General features: G+C 53.7%; 3 non-coding genes and 94 pseudogenes across 3 annotated transcripts; all 97 read left to right on the top strand.

Moving 5' to 3' along the window:
- Positions 1 to 19: 19 nt before the first annotated feature.
- On the top strand, positions 20 to 138 carry LOC144186193 (5S ribosomal RNA; annotated as a pseudogene).
- Positions 139 to 194: 56 nt separating this feature from the next.
- On the top strand, positions 195 to 313 carry LOC144190793 (5S ribosomal RNA; annotated as a pseudogene).
- Positions 314 to 369: 56 nt separating this feature from the next.
- LOC144188014 (5S ribosomal RNA) lies at positions 370 to 488 on the top strand (annotated as a pseudogene).
- Positions 489 to 544: 56 nt separating this feature from the next.
- On the top strand, positions 545 to 663 carry LOC144187573 (5S ribosomal RNA; annotated as a pseudogene).
- Positions 664 to 719: 56 nt separating this feature from the next.
- LOC144190173 (5S ribosomal RNA) lies at positions 720 to 838 on the top strand (annotated as a pseudogene).
- Positions 839 to 894: 56 nt separating this feature from the next.
- Positions 895 to 1013, top strand: LOC144190396 (5S ribosomal RNA; annotated as a pseudogene).
- A 56-nt stretch (positions 1014 to 1069) lies between these two features.
- On the top strand, positions 1070 to 1198 carry LOC144181903 (5S ribosomal RNA; annotated as a pseudogene).
- A 56-nt stretch (positions 1199 to 1254) lies between these two features.
- LOC144190144 (5S ribosomal RNA) lies at positions 1255 to 1373 on the top strand (annotated as a pseudogene).
- A 56-nt stretch (positions 1374 to 1429) lies between these two features.
- LOC144187864 (5S ribosomal RNA) lies at positions 1430 to 1548 on the top strand. Its single transcript, XR_013324910.1, has one exon. It is a non-coding gene; the product is annotated as a 5S ribosomal RNA (ribosomal RNA).
- A 56-nt stretch (positions 1549 to 1604) lies between these two features.
- Positions 1605 to 1723, top strand: LOC144182266 (5S ribosomal RNA; annotated as a pseudogene).
- A 56-nt stretch (positions 1724 to 1779) lies between these two features.
- On the top strand, positions 1780 to 1898 carry LOC144187571 (5S ribosomal RNA; annotated as a pseudogene).
- A 56-nt stretch (positions 1899 to 1954) lies between these two features.
- LOC144190852 (5S ribosomal RNA) lies at positions 1955 to 2073 on the top strand (annotated as a pseudogene).
- Positions 2074 to 2129: 56 nt separating this feature from the next.
- LOC144183584 (5S ribosomal RNA) lies at positions 2130 to 2248 on the top strand (annotated as a pseudogene).
- Positions 2249 to 2304: 56 nt separating this feature from the next.
- Positions 2305 to 2423, top strand: LOC144184746 (5S ribosomal RNA; annotated as a pseudogene).
- Positions 2424 to 2479: 56 nt separating this feature from the next.
- LOC144186505 (5S ribosomal RNA) lies at positions 2480 to 2608 on the top strand (annotated as a pseudogene).
- Positions 2609 to 2829: 221 nt separating this feature from the next.
- On the top strand, positions 2830 to 2958 carry LOC144187049 (5S ribosomal RNA; annotated as a pseudogene).
- A 56-nt stretch (positions 2959 to 3014) lies between these two features.
- LOC144184994 (5S ribosomal RNA) lies at positions 3015 to 3133 on the top strand (annotated as a pseudogene).
- A 56-nt stretch (positions 3134 to 3189) lies between these two features.
- On the top strand, positions 3190 to 3308 carry LOC144190522 (5S ribosomal RNA; annotated as a pseudogene).
- A 56-nt stretch (positions 3309 to 3364) lies between these two features.
- On the top strand, positions 3365 to 3488 carry LOC144190377 (5S ribosomal RNA; annotated as a pseudogene).
- Positions 3489 to 3544: 56 nt separating this feature from the next.
- LOC144184605 (5S ribosomal RNA) lies at positions 3545 to 3663 on the top strand (annotated as a pseudogene).
- Positions 3664 to 3719: 56 nt separating this feature from the next.
- Positions 3720 to 3838, top strand: LOC144187851 (5S ribosomal RNA; annotated as a pseudogene).
- A 56-nt stretch (positions 3839 to 3894) lies between these two features.
- On the top strand, positions 3895 to 4013 carry LOC144190672 (5S ribosomal RNA; annotated as a pseudogene).
- Positions 4014 to 4069: 56 nt separating this feature from the next.
- Positions 4070 to 4198, top strand: LOC144186749 (5S ribosomal RNA; annotated as a pseudogene).
- A 56-nt stretch (positions 4199 to 4254) lies between these two features.
- LOC144187033 (5S ribosomal RNA) lies at positions 4255 to 4383 on the top strand (annotated as a pseudogene).
- Positions 4384 to 4439: 56 nt separating this feature from the next.
- LOC144186187 (5S ribosomal RNA) lies at positions 4440 to 4558 on the top strand (annotated as a pseudogene).
- Positions 4559 to 4614: 56 nt separating this feature from the next.
- Positions 4615 to 4733, top strand: LOC144190132 (5S ribosomal RNA; annotated as a pseudogene).
- A 56-nt stretch (positions 4734 to 4789) lies between these two features.
- Positions 4790 to 4908, top strand: LOC144189986 (5S ribosomal RNA; annotated as a pseudogene).
- A 56-nt stretch (positions 4909 to 4964) lies between these two features.
- On the top strand, positions 4965 to 5083 carry LOC144188112 (5S ribosomal RNA; annotated as a pseudogene).
- A 56-nt stretch (positions 5084 to 5139) lies between these two features.
- On the top strand, positions 5140 to 5258 carry LOC144183659 (5S ribosomal RNA; annotated as a pseudogene).
- A 242-nt stretch (positions 5259 to 5500) lies between these two features.
- LOC144185923 (5S ribosomal RNA) lies at positions 5501 to 5629 on the top strand (annotated as a pseudogene).
- A 56-nt stretch (positions 5630 to 5685) lies between these two features.
- LOC144189848 (5S ribosomal RNA) lies at positions 5686 to 5804 on the top strand (annotated as a pseudogene).
- Positions 5805 to 5862: 58 nt separating this feature from the next.
- LOC144186132 (5S ribosomal RNA) lies at positions 5863 to 5981 on the top strand (annotated as a pseudogene).
- A 56-nt stretch (positions 5982 to 6037) lies between these two features.
- On the top strand, positions 6038 to 6156 carry LOC144187450 (5S ribosomal RNA; annotated as a pseudogene).
- A 56-nt stretch (positions 6157 to 6212) lies between these two features.
- Positions 6213 to 6331, top strand: LOC144191123 (5S ribosomal RNA; annotated as a pseudogene).
- A 231-nt stretch (positions 6332 to 6562) lies between these two features.
- Positions 6563 to 6681, top strand: LOC144183805 (5S ribosomal RNA; annotated as a pseudogene).
- A 56-nt stretch (positions 6682 to 6737) lies between these two features.
- LOC144182876 (5S ribosomal RNA) lies at positions 6738 to 6856 on the top strand (annotated as a pseudogene).
- Positions 6857 to 6912: 56 nt separating this feature from the next.
- LOC144186040 (5S ribosomal RNA) lies at positions 6913 to 7031 on the top strand (annotated as a pseudogene).
- Positions 7032 to 7087: 56 nt separating this feature from the next.
- Positions 7088 to 7206, top strand: LOC144182621 (5S ribosomal RNA; annotated as a pseudogene).
- A 56-nt stretch (positions 7207 to 7262) lies between these two features.
- On the top strand, positions 7263 to 7381 carry LOC144188761 (5S ribosomal RNA; annotated as a pseudogene).
- A 56-nt stretch (positions 7382 to 7437) lies between these two features.
- On the top strand, positions 7438 to 7556 carry LOC144183533 (5S ribosomal RNA; annotated as a pseudogene).
- A 56-nt stretch (positions 7557 to 7612) lies between these two features.
- On the top strand, positions 7613 to 7741 carry LOC144181902 (5S ribosomal RNA; annotated as a pseudogene).
- A 56-nt stretch (positions 7742 to 7797) lies between these two features.
- Positions 7798 to 7916, top strand: LOC144187306 (5S ribosomal RNA; annotated as a pseudogene).
- Positions 7917 to 7972: 56 nt separating this feature from the next.
- Positions 7973 to 8091, top strand: LOC144182620 (5S ribosomal RNA; annotated as a pseudogene).
- A 56-nt stretch (positions 8092 to 8147) lies between these two features.
- On the top strand, positions 8148 to 8266 carry LOC144188760 (5S ribosomal RNA; annotated as a pseudogene).
- A 56-nt stretch (positions 8267 to 8322) lies between these two features.
- LOC144185534 (5S ribosomal RNA) lies at positions 8323 to 8441 on the top strand (annotated as a pseudogene).
- Positions 8442 to 8497: 56 nt separating this feature from the next.
- Positions 8498 to 8616, top strand: LOC144186192 (5S ribosomal RNA; annotated as a pseudogene).
- A 56-nt stretch (positions 8617 to 8672) lies between these two features.
- LOC144189791 (5S ribosomal RNA) lies at positions 8673 to 8791 on the top strand (annotated as a pseudogene).
- Positions 8792 to 8847: 56 nt separating this feature from the next.
- On the top strand, positions 8848 to 8966 carry LOC144187570 (5S ribosomal RNA; annotated as a pseudogene).
- Positions 8967 to 9022: 56 nt separating this feature from the next.
- Positions 9023 to 9141, top strand: LOC144187569 (5S ribosomal RNA; annotated as a pseudogene).
- A 56-nt stretch (positions 9142 to 9197) lies between these two features.
- On the top strand, positions 9198 to 9316 carry LOC144190172 (5S ribosomal RNA; annotated as a pseudogene).
- A 56-nt stretch (positions 9317 to 9372) lies between these two features.
- LOC144190395 (5S ribosomal RNA) lies at positions 9373 to 9491 on the top strand (annotated as a pseudogene).
- A 56-nt stretch (positions 9492 to 9547) lies between these two features.
- LOC144184423 (5S ribosomal RNA) lies at positions 9548 to 9676 on the top strand (annotated as a pseudogene).
- A 56-nt stretch (positions 9677 to 9732) lies between these two features.
- LOC144190120 (5S ribosomal RNA) lies at positions 9733 to 9851 on the top strand (annotated as a pseudogene).
- Positions 9852 to 9907: 56 nt separating this feature from the next.
- LOC144187852 (5S ribosomal RNA) lies at positions 9908 to 10026 on the top strand. Its single transcript, XR_013324908.1, has one exon. It is a non-coding gene; the product is annotated as a 5S ribosomal RNA (ribosomal RNA).
- Positions 10027 to 10082: 56 nt separating this feature from the next.
- LOC144186284 (5S ribosomal RNA) lies at positions 10083 to 10201 on the top strand (annotated as a pseudogene).
- Positions 10202 to 10257: 56 nt separating this feature from the next.
- Positions 10258 to 10376, top strand: LOC144181764 (5S ribosomal RNA; annotated as a pseudogene).
- A 56-nt stretch (positions 10377 to 10432) lies between these two features.
- LOC144189104 (5S ribosomal RNA) lies at positions 10433 to 10551 on the top strand (annotated as a pseudogene).
- Positions 10552 to 10607: 56 nt separating this feature from the next.
- LOC144186979 (5S ribosomal RNA) lies at positions 10608 to 10736 on the top strand (annotated as a pseudogene).
- A 56-nt stretch (positions 10737 to 10792) lies between these two features.
- Positions 10793 to 10921, top strand: LOC144191583 (5S ribosomal RNA; annotated as a pseudogene).
- Positions 10922 to 10977: 56 nt separating this feature from the next.
- Positions 10978 to 11096, top strand: LOC144190188 (5S ribosomal RNA; annotated as a pseudogene).
- Positions 11097 to 11152: 56 nt separating this feature from the next.
- Positions 11153 to 11271, top strand: LOC144187568 (5S ribosomal RNA; annotated as a pseudogene).
- Positions 11272 to 11327: 56 nt separating this feature from the next.
- On the top strand, positions 11328 to 11446 carry LOC144190851 (5S ribosomal RNA; annotated as a pseudogene).
- A 56-nt stretch (positions 11447 to 11502) lies between these two features.
- On the top strand, positions 11503 to 11621 carry LOC144183583 (5S ribosomal RNA; annotated as a pseudogene).
- A 56-nt stretch (positions 11622 to 11677) lies between these two features.
- Positions 11678 to 11796, top strand: LOC144184745 (5S ribosomal RNA; annotated as a pseudogene).
- Positions 11797 to 11852: 56 nt separating this feature from the next.
- On the top strand, positions 11853 to 11981 carry LOC144186503 (5S ribosomal RNA; annotated as a pseudogene).
- A 221-nt stretch (positions 11982 to 12202) lies between these two features.
- LOC144187099 (5S ribosomal RNA) lies at positions 12203 to 12331 on the top strand (annotated as a pseudogene).
- Positions 12332 to 12387: 56 nt separating this feature from the next.
- On the top strand, positions 12388 to 12506 carry LOC144182755 (5S ribosomal RNA; annotated as a pseudogene).
- Positions 12507 to 12562: 56 nt separating this feature from the next.
- On the top strand, positions 12563 to 12681 carry LOC144184344 (5S ribosomal RNA; annotated as a pseudogene).
- Positions 12682 to 12737: 56 nt separating this feature from the next.
- On the top strand, positions 12738 to 12856 carry LOC144183689 (5S ribosomal RNA; annotated as a pseudogene).
- A 56-nt stretch (positions 12857 to 12912) lies between these two features.
- On the top strand, positions 12913 to 13031 carry LOC144187209 (5S ribosomal RNA; annotated as a pseudogene).
- A 56-nt stretch (positions 13032 to 13087) lies between these two features.
- On the top strand, positions 13088 to 13206 carry LOC144190983 (5S ribosomal RNA; annotated as a pseudogene).
- A 56-nt stretch (positions 13207 to 13262) lies between these two features.
- LOC144184142 (5S ribosomal RNA) lies at positions 13263 to 13391 on the top strand (annotated as a pseudogene).
- Positions 13392 to 13447: 56 nt separating this feature from the next.
- LOC144187301 (5S ribosomal RNA) lies at positions 13448 to 13566 on the top strand. The gene has a single exon (XR_013324844.1). It is a non-coding gene; the product is annotated as a 5S ribosomal RNA (ribosomal RNA).
- A 56-nt stretch (positions 13567 to 13622) lies between these two features.
- LOC144190054 (5S ribosomal RNA) lies at positions 13623 to 13741 on the top strand (annotated as a pseudogene).
- Positions 13742 to 14508: 767 nt separating this feature from the next.
- Positions 14509 to 14627, top strand: LOC144183890 (5S ribosomal RNA; annotated as a pseudogene).
- Positions 14628 to 14683: 56 nt separating this feature from the next.
- LOC144188947 (5S ribosomal RNA) lies at positions 14684 to 14802 on the top strand (annotated as a pseudogene).
- A 56-nt stretch (positions 14803 to 14858) lies between these two features.
- Positions 14859 to 14977, top strand: LOC144182837 (5S ribosomal RNA; annotated as a pseudogene).
- Positions 14978 to 15033: 56 nt separating this feature from the next.
- LOC144190354 (5S ribosomal RNA) lies at positions 15034 to 15152 on the top strand (annotated as a pseudogene).
- Positions 15153 to 15208: 56 nt separating this feature from the next.
- On the top strand, positions 15209 to 15327 carry LOC144183294 (5S ribosomal RNA; annotated as a pseudogene).
- A 56-nt stretch (positions 15328 to 15383) lies between these two features.
- LOC144189115 (5S ribosomal RNA) lies at positions 15384 to 15502 on the top strand (annotated as a pseudogene).
- Positions 15503 to 15558: 56 nt separating this feature from the next.
- LOC144191083 (5S ribosomal RNA) lies at positions 15559 to 15677 on the top strand (annotated as a pseudogene).
- A 56-nt stretch (positions 15678 to 15733) lies between these two features.
- On the top strand, positions 15734 to 15852 carry LOC144188416 (5S ribosomal RNA; annotated as a pseudogene).
- Positions 15853 to 15908: 56 nt separating this feature from the next.
- Positions 15909 to 16027, top strand: LOC144189047 (5S ribosomal RNA; annotated as a pseudogene).
- Positions 16028 to 16083: 56 nt separating this feature from the next.
- Positions 16084 to 16202, top strand: LOC144183603 (5S ribosomal RNA; annotated as a pseudogene).
- A 56-nt stretch (positions 16203 to 16258) lies between these two features.
- On the top strand, positions 16259 to 16377 carry LOC144189558 (5S ribosomal RNA; annotated as a pseudogene).
- Positions 16378 to 16433: 56 nt separating this feature from the next.
- On the top strand, positions 16434 to 16552 carry LOC144188759 (5S ribosomal RNA; annotated as a pseudogene).
- A 56-nt stretch (positions 16553 to 16608) lies between these two features.
- LOC144183532 (5S ribosomal RNA) lies at positions 16609 to 16727 on the top strand (annotated as a pseudogene).
- A 56-nt stretch (positions 16728 to 16783) lies between these two features.
- On the top strand, positions 16784 to 16912 carry LOC144181901 (5S ribosomal RNA; annotated as a pseudogene).
- A 56-nt stretch (positions 16913 to 16968) lies between these two features.
- Positions 16969 to 17087, top strand: LOC144187304 (5S ribosomal RNA; annotated as a pseudogene).
- Positions 17088 to 17143: 56 nt separating this feature from the next.
- Positions 17144 to 17262, top strand: LOC144182619 (5S ribosomal RNA; annotated as a pseudogene).
- Positions 17263 to 17318: 56 nt separating this feature from the next.
- On the top strand, positions 17319 to 17437 carry LOC144188758 (5S ribosomal RNA; annotated as a pseudogene).
- A 56-nt stretch (positions 17438 to 17493) lies between these two features.
- On the top strand, positions 17494 to 17612 carry LOC144183530 (5S ribosomal RNA; annotated as a pseudogene).
- Positions 17613 to 17668: 56 nt separating this feature from the next.
- On the top strand, positions 17669 to 17787 carry LOC144186191 (5S ribosomal RNA; annotated as a pseudogene).
- A 56-nt stretch (positions 17788 to 17843) lies between these two features.
- On the top strand, positions 17844 to 17962 carry LOC144189790 (5S ribosomal RNA; annotated as a pseudogene).
- Positions 17963 to 18018: 56 nt separating this feature from the next.
- Positions 18019 to 18137, top strand: LOC144187567 (5S ribosomal RNA; annotated as a pseudogene).
- A 56-nt stretch (positions 18138 to 18193) lies between these two features.
- On the top strand, positions 18194 to 18312 carry LOC144187566 (5S ribosomal RNA; annotated as a pseudogene).
- A 56-nt stretch (positions 18313 to 18368) lies between these two features.
- LOC144190171 (5S ribosomal RNA) lies at positions 18369 to 18487 on the top strand (annotated as a pseudogene).
- The last annotated feature ends 6 nt before the right edge of the window (positions 18488 to 18493 follow it).

Genomic DNA, 18493 nt, shown 5'->3' with positions numbered 1-18493 from the left:
CATCTGCAGGAGCAGTACCGCTCACGGCCATACCACCCTGAAAAGGCCCGATCTCGCTCGCTCTCGGCAGCCAAGCATGGTTCGGCCTGGTTAGTACCTGATTGGGAGACAGCTTGGGAATACCAGGTGCTGTGAGCATCATACCCCGCATCTTTTTCGACATTTCATGGGTGACCATCTGCTAGTAGAGTACCGCTCACGGCCATACCACCCTGAAAAGGCCCGATCTCGTCCGATCACGGAAGCCAAACATGGTTCGGCCTGGTTAGTACCTGATTGGGAGACCGCTTGGGAATACCAGGTGCTGTGAGCATCATACCCCGCATCTTTTTCGACATTTCATGGGTGTCCATCTGCTAGTGCAGTAGCGCTCACGGCCATACCACCCTGAAAAGGCCCGATCTCGTCCGATCTCGGAAGCCAAGCATGGTTCGGCCTGTTTAGTACCTGATTGGGGGACCGCTTGGGAATACCAGGTGCTGTGAGCATCATACCCCGCATCTTTTTCGACATTTCATGGGTGTCCATCTGCTAGTGCAGTACCGCTCACGGCCATACCACCCTGAAAAGGCCCGATCTCGTCCGATCTCGGAAGCCAAGCATGGTTCGGCCTGTTTAGTACCTGATTGGGAGACCGCTTGGGAATACCAGGTGCTGTGAGCATCATACCCCGCATCTTTTTCGACATTTCATGGGTGTCCATCTGCAAGAGCAGTACTGCTAACGGCCATACCACCCTGAAAAGGCCCGATCTCGTCCAAACTCGGAAGCCAAGCATGGTTCGGCCTGGTTAGTACCTGATTGGGAGACCGCTTGGGAATACCAGGTGCTGTGAGCTTCATACCCCGCATCTTTTTCGACATTTCATGGGTGTCCATCTGCATGAGCAGTACTGCTCGCGGCCATACCACCCTGAAAAGGCCCGATCTCGTCCGATCTCGGAAGCCAAGCATGGTTCAGCCTGGTTAGTACCTGATTGGGAGACCGCTTGGGAATACCAGGTGCTGTGAGCATCATACCCCGCATCTTTTTCGACATTTCATGGGTGTCCATCTGCATGAGCAGTACCGCTCACGGCCATACCACCCTGAAAAGGCCCGATCTCGCCCGATCTCGTCCGATCTCGGCAGCCAAGCATGGTTCGGCCTGGTTAGTACCTGATTGGGAGACCGCTTGGGAATACCAGGTGCTGTGAGCATCATACCCCGCATCTTTTTCGACATTTCATGGGTGTCCATCTGCTAGTGCAGTACCGCTCACGGCCATACCACCCTGAAAAGGCCCGATCTCGTCCGATCTCGGAAGCCAAGCATGGTTCGGCCTGGTTAGTACCTGATTGGGAGACCGCTTGGGAATACCAGGTGCTGTGAGCATCATACCCCGCATCTTTTTCGACATTTCATGGGTGTCCATCTGCAAGGGCAGTATCGCTCACGGCCATACCACCCTGAAAAGGCCCGATCTCGTCCGATCTCGGAAGCTAAGCATGGTTCGGCCTGGTTAGTACCTTATTGGGAGACCGCTTGGGAATACCAGGTGCTGTGAGCATCATACCCCGCATCTTTTTCGACATTTCATGGGTGTCCATCTGCAAGAGCAGTACCGCTCACGGCCATACCACCCTGAAAAGGCCCGATCTCGTCCGATCTAGGAGGCCAAGCATGGTTCGGCCTGGTTAGTACCTGATTGGGAGACCGCTTGGGAATACCAGGTGCTGTGAGCATCATACCCCACATCTTTTTCGACATTTCATGGGTGTCCATCTGCTAGTGCAGTACCGCTCACGGCCATACCACCCTGAAAAGGCCCGATCTCGTCCGATCTCGGAAGCCAAGCATGGTTCGGCCTGTTTAGTACCTGATTGGGAGACCGCTTGGGAATACCAGGTGCTGTGAGCATCATACCCCGCATCTTTTTCGACATTTCATGGGTGTCCATCTGCTAGTGCAGTACCGCTCACGGCCATACCACCCTGAAAAGGCCCGATCTCGTCCGATCTCGGCAGCCAAGCATGGTTCGGCCTGTTTAGTACCTGATTGGGAGACCGCTTCGGAATACCAGGTGCTGTGAGCATCATACCCCGCATCTTTTTCGACATTTCATGGGTGTCCATCTGCTAGTGCAGTACCGCTCACGGCCATACCACCCTGATAAGGCCCGATCTCGTCCGATCTCGGAAGCCAAGCATGGTTCGGCCTGTTTAGTACCTGATTGGGAGACCGCTTGGGAATACCAGGTACTTTGAGCATCATACCCCGCATCTTTTTCAACATTTCATGGGTGTCCATCTGCTAGTGCAGTACCGCTCACGGCCATATCACCCTGAAAAGGCCCGATCTCGTCTGATCTCGGAAGCCAAGCATGGCTCGGCCTGTTTAGGACCTGATTGGGAGACCGCTTGGGAATACCAGGTGCTGTGAGCATCATACCCCGCATCTTTTTCGACATTTCATGGGTGTCCATCTGCAAGAGCAGTACCGCTCATGGCCATACCACCCTGATAAGGCCCGATCTCGCCCGATTTCGTCCGATCTCGGCAGCCAAGCATGGTTCGGCCTGGTTAGTACCTGATTGGGAGACTGCTTGGGAATACCAGGTGCTGTGAGCATCATACCCCGCATCTTTTTCGACATTTCATGGGTGTCCATCTGCAAGAGCAGTACCGCTCACGGCCATACCACCCTGAAAAGGTCCGATCTCGGAAGCCAAACATGGTTCGGCCTGTTTAGGACCTGATTGGGAGACCGCTTGGGAATACCAGGTGCTGTGAGCATCATACCCCGGATCTTTTACGACATTTCATGGGTGTCCATCTGCAAGAGCAGTACCGCTCACGGCCATACCACCCTGATAAGGCCCGATCTCGCCCGCTCTCGTCCGATCTCGGCAGCCAAGCATGGTTCGGCCTGGTTAGTACCTGATTGGGAGACCGCTTGGGAATACCAGGTGCTCTGAGCATCATACCCCGCATCTTTTTCGACATTTCATGGGTGTCCATCTGCAGGAGCGGTACCGCTCACGGCCATACCACCCTGAAAAGGCCCGATCTCGCTCGATTTCGGCAGCCAAGCATTGTTCGGCCTGGTTAGTACCTGATTGGGAGACCGCTTGGGAATACCAGGTGCTGTGAGCATCATACCCCGCATCTTTTTCGACATTTCATGGGTGTCCATCTGCTAGTGCAGTACCGCTCACGGCCATACCACCCTGAAAAGGCCCGATCTCGTCCGATCTCGGCAGCCAAGCATGGTTCGGCCTGTTTAGTACCTGATTGGGACACCGCTTGGGAATACCAGGTGCTGTGAGCATCATACCCCGCATCTTTTTCGACATTTCATGGGTGTCCATCTGAAAGAGCAGTACCGCTCACGGCCATACCACCCTGAAAAGGAAAGGCCCGATCTCGTCCGATCTCGGAAGCCAAGCATGGTTCGGCCTGGTTAGTACCTGATTGGGAGACCGCTTGGGAATACCAGGTGCTGTGAGCATCATACCCCGCATCTTTTTCGACATTTCATGGGTGTCCATCTGCTAGTGCAGTACCGCTCACGGCCATACCACCCTGAAAAGGCCCGATCTCGTCCGACCCCGGCAGCCAAGCATGGTTCGGCCTGTTTAGTACCTGATTGGGAGACCGCTTCGGAATACCAGGTGCTGTGAGCATCATACCCCGCATCTTTTTCGACATTTCATGGGTGTCCATCTGCTAGTGCAGTACCGCTCACGGCCATTCCACCCTGAAAAGGCCCGATCTCGTCCGATCTCGGAAGCCAAGCATGGTTCGGCCTGGTTAGTACCTGATTGGGAGACCGCTTGGGAATACCAGGTGCTGTGAGCATCATACCCCGCATCTTTTTCGACATTTCATGGGTGTCCATCTGCAAGAACAGTACTGCTCACGGCCATACCACCCTGAAAAGGCCCGATCTCGCCCGATCTCGGAAGCCAAGCATGGTTCGGCCTGGTTAGTAGCTGATTGGGAGACCGCTTGGGAATACCAGGTGCTGTGAGCATCATACCCCGCATCTTTTTCGACATTTCATGGGTGTCCATCTGCAAGAGCAGTACCGCTCACGGCCATACCACCCTGATAAGGCCCGATCTCGCCCGATCTCGTCCGATCTCGGCAGCCAAGCATGGGTCGGCCTGGTTAGTACCTGATTGGGAGACCGCTTGGGAATACCACGTGCTGTGAGCATCATACCCCGCATCTTTTTCGACATTTCATGGGTGTCCATCTGCTAGTGCAGTACCGCTCACAGCCATACCACCCTGAAAAGGCCCGATCTCGTCCGATCTCGTCCGATCTTGGCAGCCAAGCATGGTTCGGCCTGGTTAGTACCTGATTGGGAGACCGCTTGGGAATACCACGTGCTGTGAGCATCATACCCCGCATCTTTTTCGACATTTCATGGGTGTCCATCTGCAAAAGCAGTACCGCTCACGGCCATACCACCCTGAAAAGGCCCGATCTCGCCCGTTCTCTGAAACCAAGCATGTTTCGGCCTGGTTAGTACCTGATTGGGAGACCGCTTGGGAATACCAGGTGCTGTGAGCATCGTACCCCGCATCTTTTTCGACATTTCATGGGTGTCCATCTGCTAGTGCAGTACCGCTCACGGCCATACCACCCTGAAAAGGCCCGATCTCGTCCGATCTCGGAAGCCAAGCATGGTTCGGCCTGGTTAGTACCTGATTGGGAGACCGCTTGGGAATACCAGGTGCTGTGAGCATCATACCCCGCATCTTTTTCGACATTTCATGGGTGTCCATCTGCAGGAGCAGTACCGCTCACGGCCATACCACCCTGAAAAGGCCCGATCTCCTCCGATCTCGGAAGCCAAGCATGGTTTGGCCTGTTTAGTACCTGATTGGGAGACCGCTTGGGAATACCAGGTGCTGTGAGTATCATACCCCGCATCTTTTTCGACATTTCATGGGTGTCCATCTGCAAAAGCAGTACCGTTCACGGCCATACCACCCTGAAAAGGCCCGATCTCGTCCGATCTCGGAAGCCAAGCATGGTTCGGCCTGGTTAGTACCTGATTGGGAGACCGCTTGGGAATGCCAGGTGCTGTGAGCATCATACCCCGCATCTTTTTCGACATTTCATGGGTGTCCATCTGCAAGAGCAGTACCGCTCACGGCCATACCACCCTGAAAAGGCCCGATCTCGTTCGATCTCGGAAGCCAAGCATGGTACGGCCTGGTTAGTACCTGATTGGGAGACCGCTTGGGAATACCAGGTGCTGTGAGCATCATACCCCGCATCTTTTTCGACATTTCATGGGTGTCCATCTGCTAGTGCAGTACCGCTCACGGCCATACCACCCTGAAAAGGCCCGATCTCGCCCGATCTCGTCCGATCTCGGGAGCCAAGCAGGGTTCCGCCTGTTTTGTACCTGAATGGGGTGACCGCTTGGGAATACCAGGTGCTGTGAGCATCTTGCCCCGCATCTTTTTCGACATTTCATGGGTGTCCATCTGCAAGAGCAGTACCGCTCACGGCCATACCACCCTGAAAAGGCCTGATCTCGTCCGATCTCGTCCGATCTCGGAAGCCAAGCATGGTTCGGCCTGTTTAGTACCTGATTGGGAGACCGCTTGGGAATACCAGGTGCTGTGAGAACCATGCCCCGCATCTTTTTCGACATTTCATGGGTGTCCATCTGCAAGAGCAGTACTGTTCGCGGCCATACCACCCTGAAAAGGCCCGATCTTGTCCGATCTCGGCAGCCAAGCATGGTTGGGCCTGGTTAGTACCTGATTGGGAGACTGCTTGGGAATACCAGGTGCTGTGAGCATCATACCCCGCATATCTTTTTCGACATTTCATGGGTGTCCATCTGCAAGAGCAGTACCGCTCACGGCCATACCAACCTGAAAAGGCCCGATCTCGTCCGATCTCGGAAGCCAAGCATCGTTCTGCCTGTTTAGTACCTGATTGGGAGACCGCTTGGGAATACCAGGTGCTGTGAGCATCTTGCCCCGCATCTTTTTCGACATTTCATGGGTGTCCATCTGCAAGAGCAGTACCGCTTACGGCCATACCACCCTGAAAAGGCCCGATCTCGTCCGATCTCGGAAGTCAAGCATGGTTCGGCCTGTTTAGTACCTGATTGGGAGACCGCTTGGGAATACCAGGTGCTGTGAGCATCATACCCCGCATCTTTTTCGACATTTCATGGGTGTCCATCTGCAAGAGCAGTGCTGCTCACGGCCATACCACCCTGAAAAGGCCCGATCTCTTTTGATCCCGGAAGCCAAGCATGGTTTGGCCTGGTTAGTACCTGATTGGGAGACCGCTTGGGAATACCAGGTGCTGTGAGCATCATACCCCGCATCTTTTTCGACATTTCATGGGTGTCCATCTGCAAGAGCAGTACCGCTCACGGCCATACCACCCTGAAAAGGCCCGATCTCGTCCGATCTCGGCAGCCCAGCATGTGTCGGCCTGGTTAGTACCTGGTTGTGAGACCGCTTGGGAATACCAGGTAATGTGAGCATCATACCCCGCATCTTTTTCGACATTTCATGGGTGTCCATCTGCTAGTGCAGTACCGCTCATGGCCATACCACCCTGAAAAGGCCCGATCTCGTCCGATCTCGGCAGCCAACCATGGTTCGGCCTGTTTAGTACCTGATTGGGAGACCGCTTCGGAATACCAGGTGCTGTGAGCATCATACCCCGCATCTTTTTCGACATTTCATGGGTGTCCATCTGCTAGTGCAGTACCGCTCACGGCCATACCACCCTGAAAAGGCCCGATCTCGTCTGATCTCGGAAGCCAAGCATAGTTCGGCCTGTTTAGTACCTGATTAGGAGACCGCTTGGGAATACCAGGTGCTGTGAGCATCATACCCCGCATCTTTTTCGACATTTCATGGGTGTCCATCTGCAAGAGCAGTACTGCTCAAGGCCATACCACCCTGAAAAGGCCCGATCTCGTCCGATATCGGAAGCCAAGCATGGTTCAGCCTGGTCAGTACCTGATTGGGAGACCGCTTGGGAATACCAGGTGCTGTGAGCATCATACCCCGCATCTTTTTCGACATTTCATGGGTGTCCATCTGCTAGTGCAGTACTGCTCACGGCCATACCACCCTGAAAAGGCCCGATCTCGTCCGATCTCGGCAGCCAAGCATGGTTCGGCCTGTTTAGTACCTGATTGGGAGACAGCTTGGGAATACCAGGTGCTGTGAGCATCATACCCCGCATCTTTTTCGACATTTCATGGGTGTCCATCTGCAAGTGCAGTACTGCTCACGGCCATACCACCCTGAAAAGGCCCGATCTCGTCCGATCTCGGCAGCCAAGCATGGTTCGGCCTGTTTAGTACCTGATTGGGAGACCGCTTGGGAATACCAGGTGCTGTGAGCATCATACCCCGCATCTTTTTCGACATTTCATGGGTGTCCATCTGCTGGTAGAGTACCGCTCATGGCCATACCACCCTGAAAAGGCCCGATCTCGTCCAATCTCGGAAGCCAAGCATGGTTTGGCCTGGTTAGTACCTGATTGGGAGACCGCTTGGGAATACCAGGTGCTCTGAGTATCATACCCCGCATCTTTTTCGACATTTCATGGGTGTCCATCTGCAGGAGCAGTACCGCTCACGGCCATACCACCCTGAAAAGGCCCGATCTCGCCCGATCTCGTCCGATCTCGGCAGCCAAGCATGGTTCGGCCTGGTTAGTACCTGATTGGGAGACCGCTTGGGAATACCAGGTGCTGTGAGCATCATACCCCGCATCTTTTTCGACATTTCATGGGTGTCCATCTGCTAGTGCAGTACCGCTCACGGCCATACCACCCTGAAAAGGCCCGATCTCGTCCGATCTCGGAAGCCAAGCATGGTTCGGCCTGGTCAGTACCTGATTGGGAGACCGCTTGGGAATACCAGGTGCTGTGAGCATCATACCCCGCATCTTTTTCGACATTTCATGGGTGTCCATCTGCTAGTGCAGTACTGCTCACGGCCATACCACCCTGAAAAGGCCCGATCTCGTCCGATCTCGGCAGCCAAGCATGGTTCGGCCTGTTTAGTACCTGATTGGGAGACAGCTTGGGAATACCAGGTGCTGTGAGCATCATACCCCGCATCTTTTTCGACATTTCATGGGTGTCCATCTGCAAGTGCAGTACTGCTCACGGCCATACCACCCTGAAAAGGCCCGATCTCGTCCGATCTCGGCAGCCAAGCATGGTTCGGCCTGTTTAGTACCTGATTGGGAGACCGCTTGGGAATACCAGGTGCTGTGAGCATCATACCCCGCATCTTTTTCGACATTTCATGGGTGTCCATCTGCTGGTAGAGTACCGCTCATGGCCATACCACCCTGAAAAGGCCCGATCTCGTCCAATTTCGGAAGCCAAGCATGGTTTGGCCTGGTTAGTACCTGATTGGGAGACCGCTTGGGAATACCAGGTGCTCTGAGTATCATACCCCGCATCTTTTTCGACATTTCATGGGTGTCCATCTGCAGGAGCAGTACCGCTCACGGCCATACCACCCTGAAAAGGCCCGATCTCGCTCGCTCTCGGCAGCCAAGCATGGTTCGGCCTGGTTAGTACCTGATTGGGAGACAGCTTGGGAATACCAGGTGCTGTGAGCATCATACCCCGCATCTTTTTCGACATTTCATGGGTGACCATCTGCTAGTAGAGTACCGCTCACGGCCATACCACCCTGAAAAGGCCCGATCTCGTCCGATCACGGAAGCCAAGCATGGTTCGGCCTGGTTAGTACCTGATTGGGAGACCGCTTGGGAATACCAGGTGCTGTGAGCATCATACCCCGCATCTTTTTCGACATTTCATGGGTGTCCATCTGCTAGTGCAGTAGCGCTCACGGCCATACCACCCTGAAAAGGCCCGATCTCGTCCGATCTCGGAAGCCAAGCATGGTTCGGCCTGTTTAGTACCTGATTGGGAGACCGCTTGGGAATACCAGGTGCTGTGAGCATCATACCCCGCATCTTTTTCGACATTTCATGGGTGTCCATCTGCTAGTGCAGTACCGCTCACGGCCATACCACCCTGAAAAGGCCCGATCTCGTCCGATCTCGGAAGCCAAGCATGGTTCGGCCTGTTTAGTACCTGATTGGGAGACCGCTTGGGAATACCAGGTGCTGTGAGCATCATACCCCGCATCTTTTTCGACATTTCATGGGTGTCCATCTGCAAGAGCAGTACTGCTAACGGCCATACCACCCTGAAAAGGCCCGATCTCGTCCAAACTCGGAAGCCAAGCATGGTTCGGCCTGGTTAGTACCTGATTGGGAGACCGCTTGGGAATACCAGGTGCTGTGAGCTTCATACCCCGCATCTTTTTCAACATTTCATGGGTGTCCATCTGCATGAGCAGTACTGCTCGCGGCCATACCACCCTGAAAAGGCCCGATCTCGTCCGATCTCGGAAGCCAAGCATGGTTCAGCCTGGTTAGTACCTGATTGGGAGACCGCTTGGGAATACCAGGTGCTGTGAGCATCATACCCCGCATCTTTTTCGACATTTCATGGGTGTCCATCTGCATGAGCAGTACCGCTCACGGCCATACCACCCTGAAAAGGCCCGATCTCGCCCGATCTCGTCCGATCTCGGCAGCCAAGCATAGTTCGGCCTGGTTAGTACCTGATTGGGAGACCGCTTGGGAATACCAGGTGCTGTGAGCATCATACCCCGCATCTTTTTCGACATTTCATGGGTGTCCATCTGCTAGTGCAGTACCGCTCACGGCCATACCACCCTGAAAAGGCCCGATCTCGTCCGATCTCGGAAGCCAAGCATGGTTCGGCCTGGTTAGTACCTGATTGGGAGACCGCTTGGGAATACCAGGTGCTGTGAGCATCATACCCCGCATCTTTTTCGACATTTCATGGGTGTCCATCTGCAAAGGCAGTATCGCTCACGGCCATACCACCCTGAAAAGGCCCGATCTCGTCCGATCTCGGAAGCTAAGCATGGTTCGGCCTGGTTAGTACCTTATTGGGAGACCGCTTGGGAATACCAGGTGCTGTGAGCATCATACCCCGCATCTTTTTCGACATTTCATGGGTGTCCATCTGCAAGAGCAGTACCGCTCACGGCCGTACCACCCTGAAAAGGCCCGATCTCGTCCGATCTAGGAGGCCAAGCATGATTCGGCCTGGTTAGTACCTGATTGGGAGACCGCTTGGGAATACCAGGTGCTGTGAGCATCATACCCCGCATCTTTTTCGACATTTCATGGGTGTCCATCTGCTAGTGCAGTACCGCTCACGGCCATACCACCCTGAAAAGGCCCGATCTCGCCCGATCTCGGAAGCCAAGCATGGTTCGGCCTGTTTAGTACCTGATTGGGAGACCGCTTGGGAATACCAGGTGCTGTGTGCATCATACCCCGCATCTTTTTCGACATTTCATGGGTGTCCATCTGCTAGTGCAGTACCGCTCACGGCCATACCACCCTGAAAAGGCCCGATCTCGTCCGATCTCAGAAGCCAAGCATGGTTCGGCCTGGTTAGTACCTGATTGGGAGACCGCTTGGGAATACCAGGTGCTGTGAGCATCATACCCCGCATCTTTTTCGACATTTCATGGGTGTCCATCTGCAAGAGCAGTACCGCTCACGGCCATACCACCCTGAAAAGGCCCGATCTCGCCCGATCTCGTCCGACCTCGGCAGCCAAGCATTGTTCGGCCTGGTTAGTACCTGATTGAGAGACCGCTTGGGAATACCAGGTGCTGTGAGCATCATACCCCGCATCTTTTTCGACATTTCATGGGTGTCCATCTGCAAGAGCAGTACCGTTCACGGCCATACCACCCTGAAAAGGCCCGATCTCGCCCGATCTCGTCCGATCTCGGAAGCCAAGCATGGTTTGGCCTGGTTAGTACCTGATTGGGAGACCGCTTGGGAATACCAGGTGCTGTGAGCATCATACCCCGCATCTTTTTCGACATTTCATGGGTGTCCATCTGCAAGCGCAGTACCGCTCACGGCCATACCACCCTGAAAAGGCCCGATCTCGTCCGATCTAGGAAGCCAAGCATGGTTCGGCCTGGTTAGTACCTGATTGGGAGACCGCTTGGGAATACCAGGTGCTGTGAGCATCATACCCCGCATCTTTTTCGACATTTCATGGGTGTCCATCTGCTAGTGCAGTACCGCTCACGGCCATACCACCCTGAAAAGGCCCGATCTCGTCCGATCTCGGAAGCCAAGCATGGTTCGGCCTGTTTAGTACCTGATTGGGAGACCGCTTGGGAATACCAGGTGCTGTGAGCATCATACCCCGCATCTTTTTCGACATTTCATGGGTGTCCATCTGCTAGTGCAGTACCGCTCACGGCCATACCACCCTGAAAAGGCCCGATCTCGTCCGATCTCGGCAGCCAAGCATGGTTCGGCCTGTTTAGTACCTGATTGGGAGACCGCTTCGGAATACCAGGTGCTGTGAGCATCATACCCCGCATCTTTTTCGACATTTCATGGGTGTCCATCTGCTAGTGCAGTACCGCTCACGGCCATACCACCCTGATAAGGCCCGATCTCGTCCGATCTCGGAAGCCAAGCATGGTTCGGCCTGTTTAGTACCTGATTGGGAGACCGCTTGGGAATACCAGGTACTTTGAGCATCATACCCCGCATCTTTTTCAACATTTCATGGGTGTCCATCTGCTAGTGCAGTACCGCTCACGGCCATATCACCCTGAAAAGGCCCGATCTCGTCTGATCTCGGAAGCCAAGCATGGCTCGGCCTGTTTAGGACCTGATTGGGAGACCGCTTGGGAATACCAGGTGCTGTGAGCATCATACCCCGCATCTTTTTCGACATTTCATGGGTGTCCATCTGCAAGAGCAGTACCGCTCATGGCCATACCACCCTGATAAGGCCCGATCTCGCCCGATTTCGTCCGATCTCGGCAGCCAAGCATGGTTCGGCCTGGTTAGTACCTGATTGGGAGACTGCTTGGGAATACCAGGTGCTGTGAGCATCATACCCCGCATCTTTTTCGACATTTCATGGGTGTCCATCTGCAAGAGCAGTACCGCTCACGGCCATACCACCCTGAAAAGGTCCGATCTCGGAAGCCAAACATGGTTCGGCCTGTTTAGGACCTGATTGGGAGACCGCTTGGGAATACCAGGTGCTGTGAGCATCATACCCCGGATCTTTTACGACATTTCATGGGTGTCCATCTGCAAGAGCAGTACCGCTCACGGCCATACCACCCTGATAAGGCCCGATCTCGCCCACTCTCGTCCGATCTCGGCAGCCAAGCATGGTTCGGCCTGGTTAGTACCTGATTGGGAGACCGCTTGGGAATACCAGGTGCTCTGAGCATCATACCCCGCATCTTTTTCGACATTTCATGGGTGTCCATCTGCAGGAGCGGTACCGCTCACGGCCATACCACCCTGAAAAGGCCCGATCTCGCTCGATCTCGGCAGCCAAGCATTGTTCGGCCTGGTTAGTACCTGATTGGGAGACCGCTTGGGAATACCAGGTGCTGTGAGCATCATACCCCGCATCTTTTTCGACATTTCATGGGTGTCCATCTGCTAGTGCAGTACCGCTCACGGCCATACCACCCTGAAAAGGCCCGATCTCGTCCGATCTCGGAAGCCAAGCATGGTTCGGCCTGGTTAGATCCTGATTGGGAGACCGCTTGGGAATATCAGGTGCTGTGAGCATCATACCCCGCATCTTTTTCGACATTTCATGGGTGTCCATCTGCAGGAGCGGTACCGCTCACGGCCATACCACCCTGAAAAGGCCCGATCTCGCTCGATCTCGGCAGCCAAGCATGGTTCGGCCTTGTTAGTACCTGATTGGGAGACCGCTTGGGAATACCAGGTGCTGTGAGCATCATACCCCGCATCTTTTTCGACATTTCATGGGTGTCCATCTGCTAGTGCAGTACCGCTCACGGCCATACCACCCTGAAAAGGCCCGATCTCGTCCGATCTCGGAAGCCAAGCATGGTTCGGCCTGGTTAGTACCTGATTGGGAGACCGCTTGGGAATATCAGGTGCTGTGAGCATCATACCCCGCATCTTTTTCGACATTTCATGGGTGTCCATCTGCAGGAGCAGTACCGCTCACGGCCATACCACCCCGAAAAGGCCCGATCTCGCCCGATCTCGGAAGCTAAGCATGGTTCGGCCTGGTTAGTACCTGATTGGGAGACCGCTTGGGAATAACAGGTGCTGTGAGCATCATACCCCGCATCTTTTTCGACATTTCATGGGTGTCCATCTGCAAGAGCAGTACCGCTCACGGCCATACCACCCTGACAAGGCCCGATCTCGCCCGATCTCTTCCGATCTCGGCAGCCAAGCATGGTTCGGCCTGGTTAGTACCTGATTGGGAGACCGCTTGGGAATACCAGGTGCTGTGAGCATCATACCCCGCATCTTTTTCGACATTTCATGGGTGTCCATCTGCAAGAGCAGCACCGCTCACGGCCATACCACCCTGAAAATGCCCGATCTCGTCCGATCTCGGAAGCCAAGCATGGTTCGGCCTGGTTAGTACCTGATTGGGAGACCGCTTGGGAATACCAGGTGCTGTGAGCATCATACCCAGCATCTTTTTCGACATTTCATGGGTGTCCATCTGCAAGAGCAGTACCGCTCACGGCCATACCACCCTGAAAAGGCCCGATCTCGTCCGATTTCGGAAGCCAAGCATGGTTCGGCCTGTTTAGTACCTGATTGGGAGACCGCTTGGGAATACCAGGTGCTGTGAGCATCATACCCCGCATCTTCTTCGACATTTCATGGGTGTCTGTTGGGTTTGTTCTGTTTTACTATTATAATAGTTATATTAATTCATTTCTTTATTAAATCATTCTCTTTCTTATCTCTGTATTAATTCATTACTTTGTTAAATCATTCTCTTTCTGTTTTTCAAAAGTGTTGAGGTCACACCAAGTCATCTTTAACCTGGACAGCCTGTTCTAGGATGGTTATACAGATAATCCACCCAATCTGGGTCCTTGAGATTTGGTGGGCCCTTGGTGACGAGGACAGGGCTATTCGGACAATAACAAGAATATTGTTATCGTTATGTAACCGTACACTTCGGGTTTTTCTGTATGTAACGATTAACGATTATATGATTATGATTATATTATATGATTCTTAGGTCAAGGAGGTTGTATAATTACTCTAATCTACATGTTGTTAGGTCTAGTCCCTGTTTTTGTTATTAGTAAAATACTTTGATTGTTATTGTAGTCCCAGATGTTGTTTTTACTCATACGTGATGGAATGATCAACAACTCTGTAACTTGTGACCATAAGAATGGGACGAAAACGTCTATTCGGGAAGACGTTCGGAAGTTGTAAGGTGACACTTGCTGTAACGCTCCCCTCCGGAGGCTTTTATCTGTTGTATCCATTTCTATTTAATTAAATGTCAATAATTGAATAAGATGTCTTCCTGCAGTTATTGATAATTACGGACGAAGGTAATTATTAATGAACCTGACAGTGTCCATCTGCTAGTGCAGTACCGCTCACGGCCATACCACCCTGAAAAGGCCCGATCTCGTGCGATCTCGGAAGCCAAGCATGGTTCGGCCTGGTTAGCACCTGATTGGGAGACCGCTTGGGAATACCAGGTGCTGTGAGAACCATGCCCCGCATCTTTTTCGACATTTCATGGGTGTCCATCTGCATGAACAGTACCGCTCACAGCCATACCACCCTGAAAAGGCCCGATCTCGTCCGATCTCGGAAGCCAAGCAAGATTCGGCCTGGTTAGTACCTGATTGGGAGACCGCTTGGGAATACCAGGTGCTGTGAGCATCATACCCCGCATCTTTTTCGACATTTCATGGGTGTCCATCTGCAAGAGAAGTACCGCTCACGGCCATACCACCCTGAAAAGGCCCGATCTCGTTCGATCTCGGAAGCCAAGCATGGTTCGGCCTGGTTAGTACCTGATTGGGAGACCGCTTGGGAATACCAGGTGCTGTGAGCATCATACCCCGCATCTTTTTCGACATTTCATGGGTGTCCATCTGTAAAAGCAGTACCGCTCACGGCCATACCACCCTGAAAAGGCCCGATCTCGTCCGATCTCGGAAGCCAAGCATGGTTCGGCCTGTTTAGTACCTGATTGGGAGACCGCTTGGGAACACCAGGTGCTGTGAGAACCATGCCCCGCATCTTTTCCGACATTTCATGGGTGTCCATCTGTAAAAGCAGTACCGCTCACGGACATACCACCCTGAAAAGGCCCGATCTCGTCCGATCTCGGAAGCCAAGCATGGTTCGGCCTGTTTAGTACCTGATTGGGAGACCGCTTGGGGATACCAGGTGCTGTGAGCATCATACCCCGCATCTTTTTCGACATTTCATGGGTGTCCATCTGCAAGAACAATACCGCTCACGGCCATACCACCCTGAAAAGGCCCGATCTCGTCCGATCTCGGAAGCCAAGCATGGTTCGGCCTGGTTAGTACCTGATTGGGAGACCGCTTGGGAATACCAAGTGCTGTGAGCATCATACCCCGCATCTTTTTCGACATTTCATGGGTGTCCATCTGCTAGTGCAGTACCGCTCACGGCCATACCACCCCGAAAAGGCCCGATCTCGTCCGATCTCGGAAGCCAAGCATTGTTCGGCCTGGTTAGTACCTGATTGGGAGACCGCTTGGGAATACCAGGTGCTGTGAGCATCATACCCCGCATCTTTTTCGACATTTCATGGGTGTCCATCTGCAAGAGCAGTACCGCTCATGGCCATACCACCCTGAAAAGGCCCGATCTCCTCCGATCTCGGAAGCCAAGCATGGTTCGGCCTGGTTAGTACCTGATTGGGAGACCGCTTGGGAATACCAGGTGCTGTGAGCATCATACCCCGCATCTTTTTCGACATTTCATGGGTGTCCATCTGCTAATGCAGTACCGCTCACGGCCATACCACCCTGATAAGGCCCGATTTCGTCCGATCTCGGAAGCCAAGCATGGTTCGGCCTGGTTAGTACCTGATTGGGAGACCGCTTGGGAATACCAGGTGCTGTGAGCATCATTTCCTGCATCTTTTTCGACATTTCATGGGTGTCCATCTGCAAGACCAGTACTGCTCACGGCCATACCACCCTGAAAAGGCCCAATCTCGTCCGATCTCGGAAGCCAAGCATGGTTTGGCCCGTTTAGTACCTGATTGGGAGACCGCTTGGGAATACCAAGTGCTGTGAGCATCATACCCCGCATCTTTTTCGACATTTCATGGGTGTCCATCTGCAAGAGCAGTACCGCCCACGGCCATACCACCCTGAAAAGGCCCGATCTCGTCTGATCTCGGAAGCCAAGCATGGTCCGGCCTGGTTAGTACCTGATTGGGAGACCGCTTGGGAATACCAGGTGCTGTGAGCATCATACCCAGCATCTTTTTCGACATTTCATGGGTGTCCATCTGCTGGTGCAGTACCGCTCACGGCCATACCACCCTGAAAAGGCCCGATCTCGTCCGATCTCGGCAGCCAAGCATGGTTCGGCCTGTTTAGTACCTGATTGGGAGACCGCTTGGGAATACCAGGTGCTGTGAGCATCATACCCCGCATCTTTTTCGACATTTCATGGGTGTCCATCTGCTGGTAGAGTACCGCTCATGGCCATACCACCCTGAAAAGGCCCGATCTCGTCCAATCTCGGAAGCCAAGCATGGTTTGGCCTGGTTAGTACCTGATTGGGAGACCGCTTGGGAATACCAGGTGCTCTGAGTATCATACCCCGCATCTTTTTCGACATTTCATGGGTGTCCATCTGCAGGAGCAGTACCGCTCACGGCCATACCACCCTGAAAAGGCCCGATCTCGCCCGATCTCGTCCGATCTCGGCAGCCAAGCATGGTTCGGCCTGGTTAGTACCTGATTGGGAGACCGCTTGGGAATACCAGGTGCTGTGAGCATCATACCCCGCATCTTTTTCGACATTTCATGGGTGTCCATCTGCTAGTGCAGTACCGCTCACGGCCATACCACCCTGAAAAGGCCCGATCTCGTCCGATCTCGGAAGCCAAGCATGGTTCGGCCTGGTCAGTACCTGATTGGGAGACCGCTTGGGAATACCAGGTGCTGTGAGCATCATACCCCGCATCTTTTTCGACATTTCATGGGTGTCCATCTGCTAGTGCAGTACTGCTCACGGCCATACCACCCTGAAAAGGCCCGATCTCGTCCGATCTCGGCAGCCAAGCATGGTTCGGCCTGTTTAGTACCTGATTGGGAGACAGCTTGGGAATACCAGGTGCTGTGAGCATCATACCCCGCATCTTTTTCGACATTTCATGGGTGTCCATCTGCAAGTGCAGTACTGCTCACGGCCATACCACCCTGAAAAGGCCCGATCTCGTCCGATCTCGGCAGCCAAGCATGGTTCGGCCTGTTTAGTACCTGATTGGGAGACCGCTTGGGAATACCAGGTGCTGTGAGCATCATACCCCGCATCTTTTTCGACATTTCATGGGTGTCCATCTGCTGGTAGAGTACCGCTCATGGCCATACCACCCTGAAAAGGCCCGATCTCGTCCAATCTCGGAAGCCAAGCATGGTTTGGCCTGGTTAGTACCTGATTGGGAGACCGCTTGGGAATACCAGGTGCTCTGAGTATCATACCCCGCATCTTTTTCGACATTTCATGGGTGTCCATCTGCAGGAGCAGTACCGCTCACGGCCATACCACCCTGAAAAGGCCCGATCTCGCTCGCTCTCGGCAGCCAAGCATGGTTCGGCCTGGTTAGTACCTGATTGGGAGACAGCTTGGGAATACCAGGTGCTGTGAGCATCATACCCCGCATCTTTTTCGACATTTCATGGGTGACCATCTGCTAGTAGAGTACCGCTCACGGCCATACCACCCTGAAAAGGCCCGATCTCGTCCGATCACGGAAGCCAAGCATGGTTCGGCCTGGTTAGTACCTGATTGGGAGACCGCTTGGGAATACCAGGTGCTGTGAGCATCATACCCCGCATCTTTTTCGACATTTCATGGGTGTCCATCTGCTAGTGCAGTAGCGCTCACGGCCATACCACCCTGAAAAGGCCCGATCTCGTCCGATCTCGGAAGCCAAGCATGGTTCGGCCTGTTTAGTACCTGATTGGGAGACCGCTTGGGAATACCAGGTGCTGTGAGCATCATACCCCGCATCTTTTTCGACATTTCATGGGTGTCCATCTGCTAGTGCAGTACCGCTCACGGCCATACCACCCTGAAAAGGCCCGATCTCGTCCGATCTCGGAAGCCAAGCATGGTTCGGCCTGTTTAGTACCTGATTGGGAGACCGCTTGGGAATACCAGGTGCTGTGAGCATCATACCCCGCATCTTTTTCGACATTTCATGGGTGTCCATCTGCAAGAGCAGTACTGCTAACGGCCATACCACCCTGAAAAGGCCCGATCTCGTCCAAACTCGGAAGCCAAGCATGGTTCGGCCTGGTTAGTACCTGATTGGGAGACCGCTTGGGAATACCAGGTGCTGTGAGCTTCATAC

The sequence above is a fragment of the Stigmatopora nigra genome, unplaced genomic scaffold (genome assembly GCF_051989575.1).
Source record: "Stigmatopora nigra isolate UIUO_SnigA unplaced genomic scaffold, RoL_Snig_1.1 HiC_scaffold_24, whole genome shotgun sequence".
Classification (NCBI taxonomy): domain Eukaryota; kingdom Metazoa; phylum Chordata; class Actinopteri; order Syngnathiformes; family Syngnathidae; genus Stigmatopora; species Stigmatopora nigra.
This window is presented reverse-complemented; position numbering and strand designations above follow the sequence as displayed.